At 41.3% G+C, this 20,453-nt stretch overlaps 1 protein-coding gene across 20 annotated transcripts in view; it reads right to left on the minus strand.

Moving 5' to 3' along the window:
* The window catches only part of LOC107319941 (uncharacterized), a 224,946-nt gene that overhangs the window by 121,268 nt on the left and 83,225 nt on the right, over window positions 1-20,453 (minus strand). For all 20 annotated transcript variants that reach the window (XM_085516780.1, XM_085516785.1, XM_085516786.1 and 17 more), the window contains one exon: window positions 2,439-2,521. The gene's annotated coding sequence lies outside the window, so the exon portion shown is untranslated. The remainder of the gene's footprint in view (window positions 1-2,438; window positions 2,522-20,453) is intronic.

Genomic DNA, 20,453 nt, shown 5'->3' on the forward strand with positions numbered 1-20,453 from the left:
TAAAAACATGAAGTCATTGCCCTGTATCAGCCACGTCCCATATTGTAAGGAACAACGTAGGTAGTGCAGTGTTCCCTTTGACAGCAGTGCTCCATGGAAGAAAAAAGACTGCACTGCTACCAAATCAAAAAGGTATGTGAATACAGTTTGAACAGAACCCGGATGCCATGCAGTTCTCTGTATCAAATAAGGTTTTCCTTATACTAACCGTATCCTTGAACCTAACAGTCAGGTGGTAACACACCCTTTTATACAAGTTTGGGAAAGTAATTATAACAATGAGCAAATACAAGACTGTTTAATTGGCAGGGAAAAAGTGAAAATCCACGTCCATATAAATGAGATATGAAAATAACCTGAAAACAGATATGGGCGGGGGAGGGGGGGGAAGGGGGAAAGAAAACCATCCATCAATGTAGGACTGTGGTTTGGGTATTTTCAAGCACAAAAGGGAATGAAATGCTAGCGTGGTTTCATTTGACATTACCACTCCACTGATGAAACTGACAGAAAAGACACGATTTAATAAGCCACAGTCCATTAAAAGTCTCTGATTTATAAGATGTAGAGGCTAACAACATAAATATTTAAAACGTAATCAGAAAAGTTAGAGATTAATTCATTGAATATTCCTTCTGCAAAAGCCTGAACCACATAAAATGAGGAAACATGCAGGATTTTTACATATAGCCCAGCCTCTTATTATGCAGTAAAGCCTAACACTTGACAGACAGGTTAATATATCCTTCAAGCTTCTTTCTGCACAGTTTTTTCTTAAGCGCATCTTTCTATCATGTCTCTTCCTTTTCTAATTTGTAAACACAGTCTCAAAGTCTTCATTCAACTTCTCTGCTATGATGGGTACTTTAAAAGGCCAAAGTCCTTACTCATTGCTCTGAAATTCTCCTGATATCTACAGCTTGCTCTTTTCTATCATTTGTTTCTGTATTTTACTAAGGATTAAAACCGAGAGAGTACTTTCCATTGTTACATTCTTCCCACTCATTCTGGTATCCCAGGGTTTCTAAAATCTGCCTGAAATTGCAGTCAGTAGTTCAGAAAGCCAAAGACCTAATTCCCATCCAGCCTTTGCATCCTCAGTATCTTCCTGCTCTGCAGGCCATGGGCCCACTAAGACAAATAAATATCCTATGCAGCTGTCAAGAAGCCCATCGATGTACCACTACCAGCAGCCAGAATATTCCTGTTTAAAATAAGATTTATAAAATAAAAAAGCAATTTCTGTTTAGTCCATACGTCATTCTCACTCAAAATCATTTTAAAATGTCATTGTTTCTTTGATTTTTTTCTTTTCACTTCTGATGATAAGAAGAGAAACATTTATTCAGTTAAAATATTGCTGTCTAAGTGTGAGTCGAGGCCTAAGCACAATGCTATAGTGCTGCAGGTCAAAAGTCTTGCAATCTTTCTTGGGTAAAGCACATGCAATGCAAGGAAGAACACATCACTGATAATCATAACAACGCTTGGAACAAACAATCTCATTGTGGCACCATGAGGGACTGAAAGTTATAACTTGGTGGAAATGCAAATAAACAACAAATGTAAAAGAGAAAGTTGGCAGCAATATACAAGAAACCAAGAATGACACAAAATTAATACAGGAAGCAAAAGGACAACTGAAGAAATCAATGGCTAATAAAGCTTAGGACAATAGAATTAAGTTTATAAAGTGCGCTGTAACAATGAGTACCTAGCCAACAGTTACTGGCCCATTACCACTATGGAAATAATAACAATGTCAATAATACTGCAGGGAAAGACAACCACCTTCAATAAACACATCTGTTCTGTGTTTGGGCTAATGCCAGATGATGAAGCCTTACAACAGATCAATGCTGATTAAATAGCTATTTTCCAATGATAATTAATTAATAAGGATGTTAAATACCATCTCTTACAATGAGGATCTTTACCCAGAAATTTAAATAAGTTACAACCAGGCACTTTGACTGGCTGAAGATTTCTTACCATCATTCCTAGTCAGTTTTCAATGTTCACAAAAACCCAGGCATTAGTAAAGTCATTCATGCCATAGTATTTAAAATGTTTAAGCAAAAGGAATGGAGTGATTATGAGTCTCACAGCAAGAAAAATTGTTAGAGTAAATAAACAGTGTCTAGGATTTAAGAGATAACTAAAGGAATGTACTTCAACCAGTGACAATGAACATCAATTCCAGGAGAAAGGACATTTTTCCTTTGTGTTGTCTAAGACTGCAAAGATGTTTAATATGGATAATAATCCTGAGTAAAGGATTCTCTTACTGCACTGGCAGAGCCTCCCACAGCATTTTGGTAAGAAACACAGACCAATCCAAATCGACTGAAACAGACATTAAACTCGTGTCAAAGAGATGCAAGCATTTACCACTGACTGGAGAAGCTCAATGCAGACTATAGCAAGCACTGCCCTACCTGTAGAAGTTCTTTCCTCCCATCTTCTGCTGTCCTCAATTGCCACCATCTTACCCAGCCACGTTCCATACTGGCATGAAAAGCTGTAAATCACATTGAAAAAAATAATCTGAAATTCAACGCAAAATACAGCAGGATTGACAAAACATTGAACGATAGTGAATTTATGGACAGGGACACTGGCGAAGGAAGAACAGAAGCTCTGCAGTAGGACTTTGTGGATCAATGTACAAATTGTTATTCTCATTGTTCAGTGGAACAATTACTAAAATCCATTTGCCGGTAAATGTGCCTTGTCTTGTAAATCATTGGGTCATTAACCTTAACAATGTCAGTGTGTTGTCACTATCCAATTCAATTAAATTACTGACCAAGGTGATACCTAAAAGCACATTTCAGGAAAAAAAGGACCTATGATTATGTTAATATCTATGCAGTATCTTAGTTTTGTACCTGGAAATAAGAACATACCCTAAAATTCAGGTAATACATTCTAAAAGGTGAAGAAATTCACAAACAGGCTAAGCAGAAGGAAATGAAAACAGAAATGTTAGAGCAGGAGGAAGAGGAGATGAGAGAGAGAGAAAATGGAATATGAAACCAAGCAATTGCCTCCAGCAGGTCATGTACACATTGCTATGGGCCATTTTTCAACACTTATTGAGGTGAGAAAACAGGGATGCAGGATATTCCCTTGCCCATCACTTATTATAGCTAGCAACATGTCTTAGCAGATGTCCAGTATTGCTGCTTCTAAAATGGGGCACACTCTCCAGCATGCTAGAGCTCATAATAGCAGCAGCATATAGCAAAGGTGAGGAAAGTCCCCGCTGACCTTCCCAAGCCAGCAGCAAAGTACAAGGCCAGTGGTCTATTCAAGTGGGAGATGGCAGAAAGAACAGCAGCAGTTTTCCAGTTTTATTTGAAAAAACAACTTCTCAGTCCACACTCCAGGAAAGGAATTTTTTTCCCCTCTTGTTTTCCTCCAGTTTCCTCATTTTTCCTCACCAAAGCACAGACTTTATGACACAAAAGCACAGACAGTTTCAGTGAGGTAGCTTAATTACTGCCATTTATGTAACTCTTGCTTGCCCGTGACCCAGGACTTCACCACGTTAGGTGCTGTAAAAAGGGTAGCCCTTGCTCCAGACTCTAGCAGAGAGACACCAGAGCATCATGGGCAAAAATGCTGGAGCATTCACAGAAGCCATGAGATTAAATTGCTCAGTACATCAGGTAAAAAGTGGCCTGTTCACTGACAGGACTGTTGTCAACTCAATGGCAAACTAACTTGCCTTACTCAGGTCTGGCCAAGCCAATGAACTGCAAAGGAGAACTGAAATCTATATAAACCCAACAGTCCCATAGGGTGTCCTCACTGGGGTAGCTCTGCTAAGCTAGAATGTTTCACCTTGAATGCATCACTCCTAGATAGTCATGGAGGGCTTCCTCAGAGATGTCCTTGTGAAGCCCAATACAGCATCCACTCTAAAACCAACAGGAGTCAGCAGCCTCTGACTCTGGAAGGAGAGCTGACCACAAGGCACCTCTGAAAACTACACTTGGCTTAGCAAGCTCTGAGCTAGGCCATTGTGCACATCCTTGTTTTGGAAGAATGATAAACTCCACACTGAAACAAGTTTTGTTTTGTTATTTTCAAAAGCTCTGCATGCACAGGGGTCTCAGTGCCCTTGAGGCCATACAGAAATGGCAAACAGTGCCACGTGGGTTCTTCAGAATCTACAGAAAACGTTTTTGTTTTTTTTTTTTCTATAGGCTTCAAAGTAGAGGGGAGATGACAAAGAGAAAGTAAGGGAAAGAAATCATCTCTCCATTCTATATAACTGCATTATTTTTTTACCAAATAAATGCATTCTACTCTCAAAACAAGTTTTATCTTAAATGGTAAAATGAAAACGATTCTATCAAATAGTTTCCACCAAGTTATTCAGGGTACAAACAAAGAAAATACAACAACAGAATTGGAAATGAACTAAACTAAATCACCTGCAAAACTTCTATTTCAGTGGGGCACAACAACTGGAACAGGTTTTAAGCATAACAACCCACACAAAAGGCAGAGCGCAGCTTTGTTAATGGAACTGCACTTTGGATCATGAGCCGAATGGATGCAATTTTATGTGAACTGCACACACAAAAAAAATTTCCTCAATAAATGTATGGAACACGAGGCTTCTTTTCACCTTACTTTAACTAGGCAGCAGGGAAACATTACAACCTAAGAGTTGATATCAGCATTAGAAGACTTATGGGATTGTTTAAATGAGAGTTCAAAATAAAAGAGAAGGCAGACAAAATAACTGTTTGAGCAGCGTAAGTCACCACTGTTCTCCTCTTTCAGTACTAAGCCAGGCACACATACACACTTGTTGAAATTATATTTTCCCTTCAATTTATAGAAGTATTTTCTGGATGCACCAAAAGAATAACATATACTGAGGAGTCTACATTGAGAGCTAGAGGAAGAAAATATAATGTAACAAAAGAACATATTAACTGAATAAAGAGACACAAAGCAAGTCTTAAAGCAGTGCTTTGTGCTTTTCAGTGATGTTTTCAGATAACAGATAATTAACTAGAAACTATCAGACCTAAATCCACATCCCATTTTCAGTTAACTACTCTCATCAGATCACCACTAAGTAGTCCCAGCTTGCAACCCTGCTGGCAGTGACTGCTTTTATGAGATCATCCCATTTTAAGACTTTTGACATTAAGGTGTTCATCATGTTGGAAATTATGGGAAATAAGAACAGCAGACTGGACCTAGAAAACACTGCTTGTCATGGCCCTCCTCTTCCCCAGTGCCAGGCCTCACTGGGATGACAGCAGAGTGATCCTCAAACCTATGCCTTCCTCCACGAGCCTTGTTAAGTTTAACATCACTGCAGCTTGCTAAGAGACGGTAACTCATTCAAAAGTCAAGTGCAGCAGTTTACAGAGACAGATTCTCTACACAAATATTACACAGATACTCCATCCGTTGTACTGTTGTTAGAAAAAAACCCTCTCTCTTAGCCGCTTGTAGTTCTAAACCCTTCTTTTAGAATTCCTCAGAGAATCAGTATCTTACTGCAAACCCCTCTGCCCTTTCATAGCTCCAAGATACATTTTCAACACAGTTTCCCAAAGGTTTGCCTGGAATGGTTTTGTGGCTTTCAGTATGATTGCAGATTTCTTACAACCTGCAGTACCTCCCATTAGGGAACATGAAGTGTGGTACAAGGGTGTAAAATGCTACAGTGCGTAACCTGCCAATCCAGGTAGGCAATTTAATGCAACATCATGAGTCTCAAGAGCAAATCTTGTAGTTCTATAATGAATGTTTTCAAAAGCTTTAAGTTATGCGAAAGAAGGGTATTTTTGCTTGCTAAATGCTAATAATTAGATCCAAACAATTGGAAGTTATTGATTATTGCTGAATTCTCCATGCTGTCAGCAGTGCTGACGTACATGTACCACACAGTGTGACCATGAATACCAACACCTAGAGTCTGCCTAGCTTATCCAGAGAGCATTAATTGCAACAGACCACATGGACCTCACTTGTTTAATCATCTTGATAAGTTCTTATCGCATGAATCATTTTATGGATTAGCTTTCATTGCTTGTTCTGGTATTTGACTCCTGTAGAGGCACAGCCACACTCTGCCACTCATTCACCAACACATTTCTCATCCCACTGCCCATCTCTCCTGTGTGCTTGTGGTTTCCAGCAGCATGAGGTTTGCAGAGCAATCAATGGCTGCAGTGATGCTGAAATGACTTAATTTGCACTTGTCTCACTTCTCCAGCAAGTCAAAAAAAAATACCAGGCCTATTCCACACTCTGTTCCATTCTTGTGCTTTTGGAGTGTAAAGAAACTCAAGATACTCTTTTGTACATCCCAGTTTATAAAAAGCTTCAGTAAAAGTTCACACTGACCGGCAGCTAAGCAAGTCTGCTCCGTTTTTCATCATGGAGATCCAAACTGCAGAGGATACACTCTGAAAACAATCCAAAATGTTTCTTTTTAACTAGCACTCCACAATTCTATGTAAGCTTGAAGTACAGCATGATCTCTGCATGCAATGGTTGCAAAATAAATCATTTTCTCTTCATTTTAATGAGAATTTATTCACATTGAATAGAGACATTGTACAAAAGACATAAAGCAAGCATGCACGAGTGATTAGGATGTTGCCCCATTTAATAAATACATTGTAATTAAACAAATGTCAGCAGTTCAGTCTTGTGCGGAGATGATCTGACAGCCGGTGCGAATCTCAATTGCACAGTTCAAGGTAATTCAGGGATCTTGTTATTGTTTGCAGTATAATTTTTTTCTTTATGCATTTTACTCTAACAACCTCTTCGCAAAATGGCATTCACCCTTAATAAACATCAGCTCTAATAGGCATGGATGTATCATTATGAAACCTTGTTCTGCATCACAAGCGAACAAGGTGATGTAGTCTTCTTGACCATTTTTCAGACTATGAAACCAGTTAAAACCCCTCTGCTTCCAAAGATATTCAAATCACAGGCTAAAATACTTGCTGTCATCTGGTTCTCAGGGCAGCTTCATCCCAAGGGAGAGCAGTTTTTGCTGACCTGCTTTAAATTCTTCAGCTCCTTGAGGCTGGCAGATCATGGGAACGCTAACAGAAAAGCCACATTCCAGCACTACCAGACCTCAAGTGAGAAATCACCACAGTCCTATTTCTCAAGGTGATTTTCAATTACACAAGACAGCAAGGCTCTGAATCTCCGTGTCTGTCAATGTAAGAATTCACATTGGCTAACCAGCAGAACAATCGTATACCAGGTCAGACTCCATTCACAGTAACACCCTGTGACACATACCAACCAGCTGCCTAGGAAATCCAGACTCCAAAGAATATAAAGACACATACAAAAACCAAACTCCTCCAGAAAGCTCCACTCACATGATAGCTCTGTCAGCAGAGCATTTTATTCCTCTCTTATCTTTATGTTCAGACCTAGAAGTCCTCACCCATGACTGCAGGTTTCTTATTTGCCTGCCTCTCATCTTGCTGTCAGCTCCATTGCCATGCTTGGAAATCATAGGGCAAAGCAAATGAGAACCAGATATGACAAAACTCCATACCCAAACCCTCCTTCCCTCAGGCTATTAAAAATCCATTTGTGTACAATCCTGGGTAACACACAATTGGATATCCTGCTGGAGTAGGAAAGTTGCACTAGATGACCTCCAGATGTCCCTTCCCACCTCAAGCACACTGTAAGAAGACATCCAGCAGAGAAAGGACTTAGTATGTAACAACAGCTAGGAGTTAACATTTCAAGCAACCAGCAGCAGTTTTTTCCTTAACAATGGCTCAATATAACCATTAGAGAGGATGGATGCACAGGGATCAGAATAGCTCTGAGTACTACCATATGGTGCCTATCATATTTGTCTCCTCCTGTGCTCAACTTTCTTGTGCTGATAAAAGAACAGTTAGCAGCTCTTTGTTATATAAATGTCAGCCAAGGCAAACAGAGAGGATATTTGGTGGTCAGGTGTAGGTAGCTGAACACTGTTAAAAAAGATTCAATATCTGTTAAAGGAGTGATATTTACCAGCTGCACAAGGCGTTGAGGCTGGTATTGTTCTCACAAAAACGTCTTGAAATAGGTTTCTTCTGTTTCCTCCAGGCTTTTCAGCTCACCAGCAAAGGAACCCACTGATCTCCACAAGACAAAGAAGATCCTTGAAATATTTTACAGCTTGGCTAAGCCCTCATAACCTCTTCCACAGCACTGTGGCACAATACCTTTATGCTGAGATGGAAATCAAAGAAATACACCTTCCTTACAGGAAGCAAAACCAGCCATGACCAACCTGAGCATCTTACAACCCCCAGTTTCTCTGAAGGAGATCTATCAAGTGTTTATAATTATAAGTTACCTGCACTGCAAATAGCTACACAGCAGACACTGGAGCTCAAACCCCTGCTCTCAGTGTCATAAGTCTCCAGTGAATTGCAGGAAACCTCAATCACTTTCTGTGTGGGTCTTCCACAGGATAAATTACAATTGTTCTCTGCAGTCTGTGCAGCTATTCTGATTGACATCATGCAGAGATGTGCTCCCTTCCCCGTGAAAAGTCTGAAGGGAGAAGCAGATAGTCCCATGTGCTCCTTAACTCTCAACTCTCCAATTAAAATACATCCTTTGCTTAAGTCCAGGATACTCTTCTGAGCTTATTTGTGTTGATTTGGTCATGCCCTATCCTCTCCTGTTGGTGTGCAGAGATGGCAGACCCAGCTGTGACATCCCTGCACTGGGGAGCTGCTGAGTGCTTCCATGCACTGTGATTTTCCCAAGGACTTGTTATTCTACTGAGTGGATATAGCTTCCCTGCCTGGGCTTTGACTTCGTTCTTTGCAAGTAGTCAAGCATCACATATACCCATCCAGGGTAACTTAAAGCAACCCCAAAACAGGACCAGCACAAGGACAACAGTGATGTGTTTGCAGCTCAGCTAGTGTGTTGTATAAACATCTGTAATTCTGCATGCAGCTGCTTGAAAATGCAAACATCAGTTCCTTTCTGAATGGGCCACTCCGGGGCCCAGCCAATTCACAGCCAGGATAGACTGTTCACAGGTGGGCCATTGTATCTTGATCAATGGGTCACATTTCTTCTTTACATGACATTTAATTCCTTACTATAGCTCATGACTACCCAAAATCCAATATAAAAATAATGCATCCGCATAAATGTGAACGCTCGAATAAGTACCTCAATAACATCAGGCACCAACTCCTCACCATGAGGATAGCCGGTAAATAATTAAAAGCCTGAATAAGTAGATGAGCCAGAAACCATCCTCACGCTTTGTTGAACAGGCTCAGGCAGCAGGCTGTGTAAGAGAAGCTTTTATTCCCAGTGCTCCAGTAACAGGCAGAAACAGTTCATCTCCGGAGAGAACAAGAGCACAACGCTCAGATCGCCATCCCTTGTCTTGCCCTCAAACTCTGATCACCCCCTGGAGGCATGGAAGGGCCTTTCCTAGGAAATCTGGGGCCTGGTCAAGCACTCTGTCCTGCTGAGCAGAGCTCCAAAGCAGCATGTTAGAAGAACGTGACAGCTGGAGGAAGGTAAAGCCCTTCTTAGTTCTCCAGAATTGCACCCTAGAGAAAAACAAAGTTTCTATTTGACTGCAGCATGACATGAGAACTCAGCTCAAGCTGCCACCAACAGAGGCGAAGACCTGGTCTTACAGCACGCCTCAACTCCATAGCCATCGTATTTTTGCTGTTCTTTGCCACTGTGTTAGTTCAGCCCTTCTTAAAGATCACCGAAGCAAAACTCTTATATCCATCCAAGCAACTGGTCTGGCAGGCAGCAGACAGCACAGGTTTTGGTGAATGCCTTTTAAGCTGGTGATTAGGGACTGTGGGGCAGAAGCCTGACCTGTATCAGCTTCACCTCCTACTCTAATTAACAATCTGTAGGCCACCTACACATGCTAAGAATTACATTCACATCACAATGCAAACCTGACCCAGAGTCTGCACAGGTTTGTACCAATTTTAACTAAATTAGTCTCCAAAAAGGTTTCACTACATTTCTTGTGTAGACATACCCAACAAGTAAATAGACTGTAAAACTGCTAACTCTCATTCATTATCAATCTCATGTTAATGACTGTTGTTTTTTAAGCCCTAACTTTAGGGAATTGTGTATCACCCAGGAAATTCAACTTTTGTATTTGTTTTAACCCTTTGCTTCTAAGAGAAGACATCTTAAGTTCCATAATATGCACTGTTTGTTTATTTTTTAAAAGTAATTACCTATATACCAGTCCCAGGATGTGCAAGAGCTGTACCCAATATATTTGTATATCCAGATAAGCAGCATGCAACCAGAATCACAGAGTCATTTGAGTTGGGAGGAACCCTGAAAGGTCACCCAGTCCAATGCCCCTATAACGAGCAGACACATCTTCAGCTCGATCAGGGTGCTCAGAAAATGAGAAGTGTCCATATTCCCAGCATCCCTCAGAAGGAGGCTGAATTCCCTCCCTACTTCACACACAGAGCATCCTGTACAGAACAGAGGGAAGAGCATCCTTCCAGGCAGCGGTGAAGGGTCTGCCACCCCACCCTAAGACTGCAAGCACAAAGGAGTTAACAACATCTGTTTGAGCTGAGAGTGTTTATGCTTCAGCAGCTCCATTAATAGGTATTAAATAACGCTCCTTTAAGCTACAATGCTGCTGCATAGGGTTTCAGCCTCATCTTTATGGATGCCTTGTCATAATTTCTAGAATTATAGAACTTCCTGCCACACGCATACATATATCTGCAAGGTTACAAAATAGTCAAAGATTATTTTTCCAACCCAGAACTAGCAGAAATGGCTTTTCATTAATCAGGATCAGACAAGATGAAATTAAATCAATTCTTCTCCCTAAAGTTTGAGATACACAAAGAGGGAGAAACCAACTCTTCTCAACTTACAGCTCAGGATTGTAAAGTGAAACCTTCTGAGCACATTGGAAGGATTTACCACAAGAAGGCACCAGCTGCTTACCACCTCTCACCTCTCCCCTGAGTGCACACGTATAAACACACACGTTGACGCTCTTCTGTACAAAGTAAACCTCCAAACTCCCGCTGGCTGGATACCTTCCAGCAAGAGAATCAGTTCTTGGCAAATATAAAGCTACAAAATGCTCTAATCCAGGTTTTCTAATCTAGGAATGCAAGAAGTACACAGTCTGCTTTGTCATGCCTTCACAAGCAAACTTTCATTTAAACCTTCTCAGAATTCATTATATCAAGTTCTTTAGACTTGCTCACATACTGCAGGGATGGAGAAGCTGATGCCCCACACTCAGCCTCCTACATACCTGAGGGTTACTCTTAATGGTTCTTCATGTACCTATTATTAAATTAATTGCACACTGGCATCCCAGCCTTCAATCTTTATCGGGACTCCATGAAATCACTATCACCACTCCCACTGACTTTAAAATGACCTAAACACAATGGCCTCAGCCCCACGTAACATGCTGTGTTCCTAGAAGAAGCTTTTGGAGAGAGCAAGATATGTAGATCCCAAACTCAGTCTACTGCAATATGCTGAAGCACGCTGACCTTCCTGCCCAGCTGCAAGAAGCTCCTGTGGCCACAAAGCACTTCAGAGTGACGGACATCCAACACATAGGAGATCTACATACCTACAACAGACTACCCTATCAAACTATCCTCTCCTCCCCTCTTTGTCATTCACTCACTCCCAAATAGTCAACCACACTCTAGACCATATGTTCCTCTTTCTTCCTGGTGTATCAGCCAGGCTCATTGAGCACCACGTCTGACAGTTTACCCAGAGTACATGATGAGGAGGCATAGCTCCCACATATGGCAAAAAACACTGCGGAGAAGTGAGAGATACTTATGCCTGGGAAGGACAGAAGTGAACAGGATTCACTGTAGTAATGCAAAATTCAGATGGCATACTCACTTCAGGATTTCCACTGACCCAGAAACTGAGCTCAGATCTCTCAGGCATTGCTTCTAGCGCTTGTATGTGTGAATCATCCATAGCAGAGCAGGAGGCTGGAGAAAAGCCATGAGTCTACTGCTGCTCATGCTGAAATCAATGATGTTTTGGTAAAAATCCCTGAGAATCCCTGAGCTGTTTGCATTCCCAGAGACAGCAGGCTCCATGCTGAGTACCTGTCTTCACACCCATTTATCTCCAGCTGGCACTGGAGGAAGGCTTTTAATGCTGTGAGAGCCTAATCTGCCCATCCCAAAGCATTCAGTGCAGTTCTCAGAGTCTTCCACATGATAAACGGGAAGCTTGAAAAAAACATAGGGGAGGCACATCAGAGTCCAATAAAGTGAGATGCTCTGTAGAGGCCAAGACAGATTTCTGCCTGAATTGTAGTAGCAAACCAGCATGATAAAAGAGCTAAAGCAAGAGGTTATGATATGCTTGAATCACTCCAGAGAAAGCAAGTGCTGTGTGTAACTAGGGAGATAAATAATCAGGTAGACAGAGGAGCTCTGCCCCCTCACTCACTTAAATCAAAGCAGCTCTTTTGCCACTGTTCCACCCACTTGGAACAGGCATTAGGGATGTTTAAAACTCGTCCTTGGCAGGAACAAATAGAGAAGTGCAACTGTGAAGCTGGGATATAAACTCACAGGTAACAGAGATGCCTGTGCAGTGGTGCTAACAAGCAGTCCAGCAAGCAAGGAATGCCAGGGCTGGCAAGAAGTCCTAGACGTTTCCCATTGGGCTGCCCAATGATGCTCATGTTCACTACCACTGTATGGAGTTTGGGCTGGGGATAAACAGAGCTGGGCTGCCATCTCCTCAGCATTCAAATTGTTTTGGCCAGCAGAGAAAAGCCAAAATTCAGCAGCAAGCTACACAGTATGCTTTGTACAAGCCCTTCCTCTGATATCCACGTGGCATGGTGCCTGATTAGTTGGCTGCCTCTGGCCCCTAACAGCCTGGATTTGACCCTCAGTAGGATTTAGATTTTGCCTGAAGAGCTGTGCATTGAAATCAGAGGGTCGTGCAAGTATGTTCAAGGTCAGTTTTTCCTGTAAGCAATACACCGTACCTCTAAAGCAACTGCATGTTCCTGACAATTATTTGAAAAGGTAATTGAACTCAGCTGTTTCCAATGCAATTTCCATATGATGTGCACTGTACTTTGATCCCAACTTGGGGGGGAAAAAAAAAAAAAAAGGAATAAATAATCCTGCTTTAACCTTGGCTTGACATGGCACTTGCTATGCAAACACTCTGTCTGCAGATTGCACAGCCCAAGGTGGAAGAAACACGACACTACAGCCCATGAGAAGCACTGCTATTTCGTATTTCTGCCCTTTAAACTCCCAGTGTCAAGAAGCCACCCAAATGCTCACAAAGCAGGTAAAAACTCGACAAGGACTATCAGCATTCTTGAGAGGGAAAACTAAAAACTGCACTTCTTTCATAGGGAACAAGCTTAGTGGTGGTATGAAGATTTCCAGTTCTCTTGCATTATCTTGTTGGGATGTGATGCCAGCTCACTCAGAACAAGGGATAATTTTACATATAAATAGGTTTGTACTCTTGTGCTGTTATTTATGTGCAAAAGGTGAGGTCACATCTGAAAACATCTGAATTTTGGTGTGCTGAGAGCAACGCTGTGCTTCCCTTCTATGAGACTTAAGGGAGTGCAAAAGAAAGCACATATGGCATGAACGTAGAAAGAAGGTAAGGGACCAGTTAGGCTAAGCAGCATGGAAAGTACTGACATAAGGCAGCAAGGCAGTGATGGGACCTTAACTTAGATATTTGCATTTAAACAGCTAGCTAGTTTATCTGTTACTCCTGCAAAGAAATTCTTCTGATCTAATCACTGTAAGCTGCTCTGTTTACCCTGCTGAATGCCTACCACCTCACTATCTCACTGGCATCTCTTTGCAAAAATGCATCAAACACAGTTATGCACATTTGGGTGCAGGTGTGCCCACACATGAACAATCACATACACAGCGATCATAAAAGAAAAATGTGTACATGACTTTTGTTCTTTGCAACCAGGTCATTAAAACACAGGACAGAAATCTTATGCCCCTTTCATCACCACCATGATTTTGCCTGACTTCAGCAGAACCGTTCCAGAATTAAATACTCTTCACAGTGAGGGAGGATGGCAAGCTTCAGCTCCGAGTGTGTAAAAAGCCACTCAGAATACACCAAGGGATTCAGCGAGTCTCTACATATGCTTCCTCTCAGCATGCAGGTGTAAGATTTGAAAATCCATATTTTTCTCCAATAAACTTAAAAACAGCTATAATATCAAGTACCAAAAGCACCATCTGCACTCCACATATAGTGGTGATGGTTGGTTGCTTCTTTTTTTTCTTTTTTCAGAGCTGATGCAGTTCCTTGGTATAACTTGATCCTATTTCGTCAATCGCTTCATGAAAAGTGCAAAGAATCCCTGCGGTTCCAAATGCCTCTGAAACAAGATGCTTTAATAAGTGCATAAACCATCTTTTTGCTTCTTTAAGGCATTATATTCTTGACTCGCATAAACAGTAGCATTTTAAATTGTACAAGTGTTAAGACAAGACACTGAAGTGCTCCACACCCTTTGGCACTGATTGCCTGGAGACTGTTTTGGCCAGCACAAAGCAATTGCTTGCTGAAGAAGCTGAAAAAGGCAAGTGCTTACAAAGCTTTACTCTCCTTGCTGTGCAGACAGCATCTCCACGACAGCCACCTCACCATTACTGCAGCCACCACTAACAACCCCCTCAAAAAAAGCCCAGCAGTGCTCTCCAACCTTCACTAGGGCACCAAGTCACCAAGGACCTTGCTGTTGTCAATGTTCTGAACAGCTGGTAGAAGGGGTCTTCAGTGATAGATGTGCATGCCAAATTCAAAGGGAGTGTCCACCATTCTCCCTGGAGGTTCTGCAGGTATTTCTCACCAAATGCAAATGCTGACAGTGAGGGCCTGAAAATCCACTTCAAATCTGCAGTAACCAATTTGATGCTTGATATGTCATAAAAAATAAAGTAGTGAGGAACACTGTCTAGAAAAGTATGCTGACTTGCCTTCTCTAGAGGTATTTCTTCAGTTAACAACATGCAGCATTCCATCCAATGCAACACATGTCCTAAATTCAGATAGATAGATAGATATATCTCTATCTATCTATCTATCTATCTATCTATCTATCTATATATATTAATCTAAACCCATTTCTGCAACCTTCCTCCTGCAGTGTTGCATGAGACTCTCCTGAGGCATTCTCCTGTAGGCAAGGAACATGGCATGAGGCAAGGATATAAATGCAGTCATGGAACTACATTCTCTCCTGATATGAAAAAGCATAGTCTCACTCAACAGTTTTGCCTGTTTACATCAACACAAAATATAACACCGTACTCCTCTCCAGCCTGTCACTAGTTAATTAGTTTGAATGACCATCATCCTATTCATATTTGCTAAGTTTATAGTTGCTACGTAGCACCATTGCTTGAATACTGAATTTTTTGGTACCACAGTTAACAATATTTTTTATGTCTTTCATAGTTCTTTGCAAACTTCCAAAAGAAAGAATAGAAATGATTTACCAGTGAAGCATATTAACATTTAAAACCGATGACCAATTAGAGATTTGAAAATGTCTGAATAGACTCACTATTCAAAATGCCATCTGGTCTCCTGATTATTCCTTCCATGTACTTCCTCATGACAACCACACAAAACAAGATTAGGACAAACAACATTTCTTCAGAAAGTAGATCCCTTTTACTGCACTTCGCTGCTGTCAGTGTTGGGCAGTGTAAACAATCAGCTGCCAAACAAAAATGCCTAAACTGAGGTTACTGAATTAGACTTCTCTTCCTTGACTTTCTCACTGCACAGTTTTCAACCAACATCTATTGACTTGCAGCGCAAAGCGGCAGGCGTACACCTAAAGCTGTACTCTAAATTCACCCCTATTATCTTTGTGTTGACACTTCATCCTAGAAGATATATGCTGAGCTCCAGGTAGATCATTTGTAACCCTCATAATGATGATGGCAACAAATATAGCACAGTGCCCTCCAACTGACACGGAATGGATACTCAATGCTTTGCTATTTTGCAATGAATAAATTGGTTGTCAACATATGCACAGCAGCAGTTTTTTTTCCCCCAATTTAATGATCATACAGCCATGGCACAGCGGATCTCTATGTATTATAATGATCTGGAAAGCTTGACTGAAAGATTCGGAGAACGGATTTCAAGCCAAAGCTGCAGTTGCCCTGGAAAGCAGCAATATGAATTGATTTCTGAGTTGGAGAGATGCTGCACAGCAGTTTTACCTTCCATAGGGGTGACCTTCATTAAAATACAGTTGCTTTCTCAGGACAATAAGCGCTCTCTCTGATGAAGCATACTTTCAAGGATACCCAGATGTAATACCCACACATGTCCATAAACTGGCCATTCATGACAGTTAAACATTCAGTTACCCACTAAATGGTCACATGGTCATTATATTTCAAGCAAAGGAAACAAGAATTGAGGCACGCAAACGGCATTCTTCAGCAAATAAGTTCATGTAAAGACTACGAGTCATTTCAGTTCTGCTATACAAGTCATACATAGGAATACAATCTGTGTGGTTCTGTGTAGAGAGGCAGATACTTCCTACAGCAGGGTTCAGCTATTAGGACGCTCTAAAGACTGCAAAAAATAGACAGCCTCCATCTGAGAACACAGATAACATCAATTTTCAGTTTCACTTTATCAGCAAAAAGTCAAATATTTGTTGCAGAAAACAATATATATATATATAATATACTCTCTCTCTATATATATATATACACACACACACAATATATGTATGTATGTATGTATGTATGTATACATACTTATATGTGTGTGTGTGTGTGTATGTATGTATATTCAGGACAGCACTAATGAGTCCCATTTTCCAGTGCGTACAGATCCACCCTGGCACACAGCAACAAACTGCTCGTGACCCTCTGGCAATGGCTTCAACATTAAGGGTCTCCTTAATTCCAGCCCTCTGTTAACTGGAATTAGTAGAACAGAAAGGCAAGTGATCCTTTATTGATGTTAACAATCTTCATTATGAATTTATATTATGATTGCTTTAAAAATTCACAGAAGGCATTATATTTTGAACACCAAAGACAAAAAAATAACTATTGGATGGGCTGATAATTTTAAATTATGTATTACATTTAAGATTAATCCCTGTACAAAGGAAATGTACACATGCAAATACTTCTGGCACCAAAAGGTAACGTTTTTCCTTCCTTCCTTATTTACCATTTCCTATTTTGGAGGAAATAGGTTTGTTTAATGTGCGACTTTCACTTCTAGAGTTCTCACTGCTTTGCTCTTTAATTCTTTGCAGTCACGAGAAAGTCAAGAAAATGAGTAATTTTCCCATTTCTTCAGTTTTACTGGTGGTGAAATTAAAAACAAGGACTACAGCCCTGCTCCGGAGTATTTCAACCAGCATCTAAACGTGGTATCCAGAACTGATGAAAATGAGCTTTGGTACAACAGCAACACCATGCGACGCTGTCTCACATTCTGAGTACATTTATCTCTTTCAACAGTATACATGTAGGCCTAGAAATGTCTCACTATTTTAATTAGTGTCTCATACCAGATGGTATGACTAAGAGTAAGCATTTAAAATTCATGTTCAAAACTTTTCTTTTGTTGGAGCCTACCTCATTACACGTCCCCCTCCACAGCCATGGGAAGGAAAATCTCCATTTGGGGGAGTTACTAGTTATTAGCAAAACAATTCATGTGACCTTGAGGAAATGTTCAGGACCACCCAGTGGTGGAGGCTTCACTTGGAGTCATTTGTGTTCAACTGCACAGTTAGAAGAGAATGACTTCTGGTTTCAGACCAATTCCTGGATTATTTTAGTGGTCTTTTCCAACAGTAACAATTCTACGTTTCCTTTGTACATCCCTGCAAACATTGCCACTTCTGGCATATGGCAACAGTGCTGATAAATGCAGACAGTGACAAAGCAAGACAAGCCATTTGGCAAACCTTTGGCTGGCACCAGAGTTGATGTGGGAGGCTGCATCCATCCTCCTCTTCCTCCCCAGCCACAGCATTTCAAGGGACAGCTCAGCAGGCATTACGTAATGTACCCTTCTGCCTTAGCTACTGCAGTGAGGTTTTGAAACTGCTTGCAGCTCTTATGTATTTCTGCACTTTTTCAAATAACACACTTCCCTTTGAATACAGTATTTGCTTTAAATATTTGGAGAATGCAAATTTCTTTATTTACACATGCCTGAAAAAGCTCAGACTGTGCCGCATTCCCTGGGTAATTCAGTAATTCTCACCAGCCTCCTTTCAGTTAATTACTCTCTAAGACTCTGTCTAGTGAAAAATGAATTCTGCCTGATTCCACTCCCGAAAAACATGCAGCAAGCAGCAAGTAGGACTAATTCCTGCTGCAACAGAGCAGCACACGGAACAGACACAGCATGTGAGACCAATCGATACCGTAATCACCAATGCAACCAATCAAATGAAGCTCCAGAATCAATCAATACTGTATCTTCCTAGATGACAACTGTGTAACTGAAGCTTTTAATACCTTCCCAAGATAAATCTCTTCCTGCAGAACGTGAGATACAATTCCCCAGTGAGTTCTGTAGTTAGGGCAAGGTTTTCCTGGATGTTAGAAAGATTGTAGATTAACAAAGACAAGCTTTTCTGCATTTGAAGAGATCTTTCCCGACCGCCTATTCAGAGACACTATTTTTAACAGAAATCCTTCCTACTCTCTTATTACAAACCAAGCAATGCAAATCCTTCACTTTCAGTAACTCAGGACAATGGATCACCTCCCAAATTAAACATGTAATAGGTCAGAAGTTATTCTCTGGCACCATTCAACTGTGGTTTCAGGCACAAAACTATGTAAATCGCAGCTACCAAGGTGTTAAATGTTAGCTTTAGAGGATCACGGTCCATGTTCCTGCTTGGGGAATAAAATCCATCCTTGGTACAGTACAATGATTAATAGTTTTTTATCCTCTGCTACGTCTGTGATACAGTGGGCTATTAGCCCCCTTTGACAGAACCAAGACAAAGGGAGATTAAGGACAGGTGCAGGCAGATTCAGGCTCCTCTGCCCATAGTGGCTGGATGGGGGTGCACTTGGGCCTGGAAGCCATGAGCATGCTGCTGTGCTCAAGCTGTGCTCATTAGAGCCCTCTTCTCAGCACAGCACCATCCGCAGGGGTATACCCTACATGGTCTCATCTAGGGCATCCAGTAAATTAATGATGGAAGGGAGAAGTAGATAAAAGCCCAAGGAGCACTTCACTAGCTCTTCATTCTTCTCCCTCTATCTGATAAGCTACAAATTAGGTCCAGTGACTGCAAGCCAGTGCCTTGGGGAAGAGGAAGAAGGGAAAACATCAAAACGGCACTTCATTCCAAACTTGGGAATGGGCCCTAGGAAATCAAGGGAACCAGTCACACAAGCACAGCAAATTACAGGCCTGTTTGCAGCAGAGGATCTTCTGGTTCACTGCTTTTTAGTTTAGGAAAAACAGAAAATAAGGAAGTCCTTCTGGCAGCTCCCGCAGCATGTCGCAGCTCAGAGCAACTGCCATTGTTGTCCACTTTAAAAGCACAGTAGGAAAAAGGAAATACAACAGAAATGTTTTGCCTATTTAGGATATTTTGGGATGCGATTAATTGGATATACACCCTTAAAACACACCTGTAAGCATCCAAACAGGCTTCTGCCACTTAGCCCATGTACTGAGCCTCATATCATGTAGAGGTCTCTCATCAGAACACCAAGCAGCATGTGAAGAACTGCACACTGGAAAAAAATGCCTGTCATAGCAGCTGCCACCAAGGAAGGAGGAGCAAGTACTCTTGGAATGAAGCCATTCAATAATCAGTTCTTTGACTAATTGATTTTCAGGCCTTTAAGGACCTTTCTGGCCCTCTCTGTGTGAAGAGTCAGGGGATTTTCCCAAGGACTGTCAGGGTTCTGCTGGTGATGACGCTGTGTCCATGGGGACAGCCACATGTCCAGACACTGCCAAGCTTCAGATCAGAGCCTCAGCCTGGCCGGGACTAAATTTCACAAGCTGCAGATGTTTCATTTTCAGTTTGGCATCCCACTGATTCCATCAGAAATGCTGACTGAGAAGACTGCACCACATACGCTGAACCAAAATACAGAACAGACAGCAATTCTTTCCTTAAGACATTTTCTTCAGCCTTTTAAATAGCATGTCAAGTGCTATGCTTCCCTCTGCCCCCGAGACATTGTACCAAAGCTTCTTTCCCTCAGGAAGCCTTTCCAAGCCTCTGATGTGAACATTTTATAGAGAGAATCCTAAAATGAAAATGACAGTCCTGTGCATCACTCTATCGCTTAGTATATTTAGTCTCTTCTTTAACTTTCCACTCCAGCAAGTGAAGTTTA

Source organism: Coturnix japonica, chromosome 15 (genome assembly GCF_054131305.1).
Source record: "Coturnix japonica strain WE chromosome 15, WE-NBRP24, whole genome shotgun sequence".
Lineage (NCBI taxonomy): Eukaryota > Metazoa > Chordata > Aves > Galliformes > Phasianidae > Coturnix > Coturnix japonica.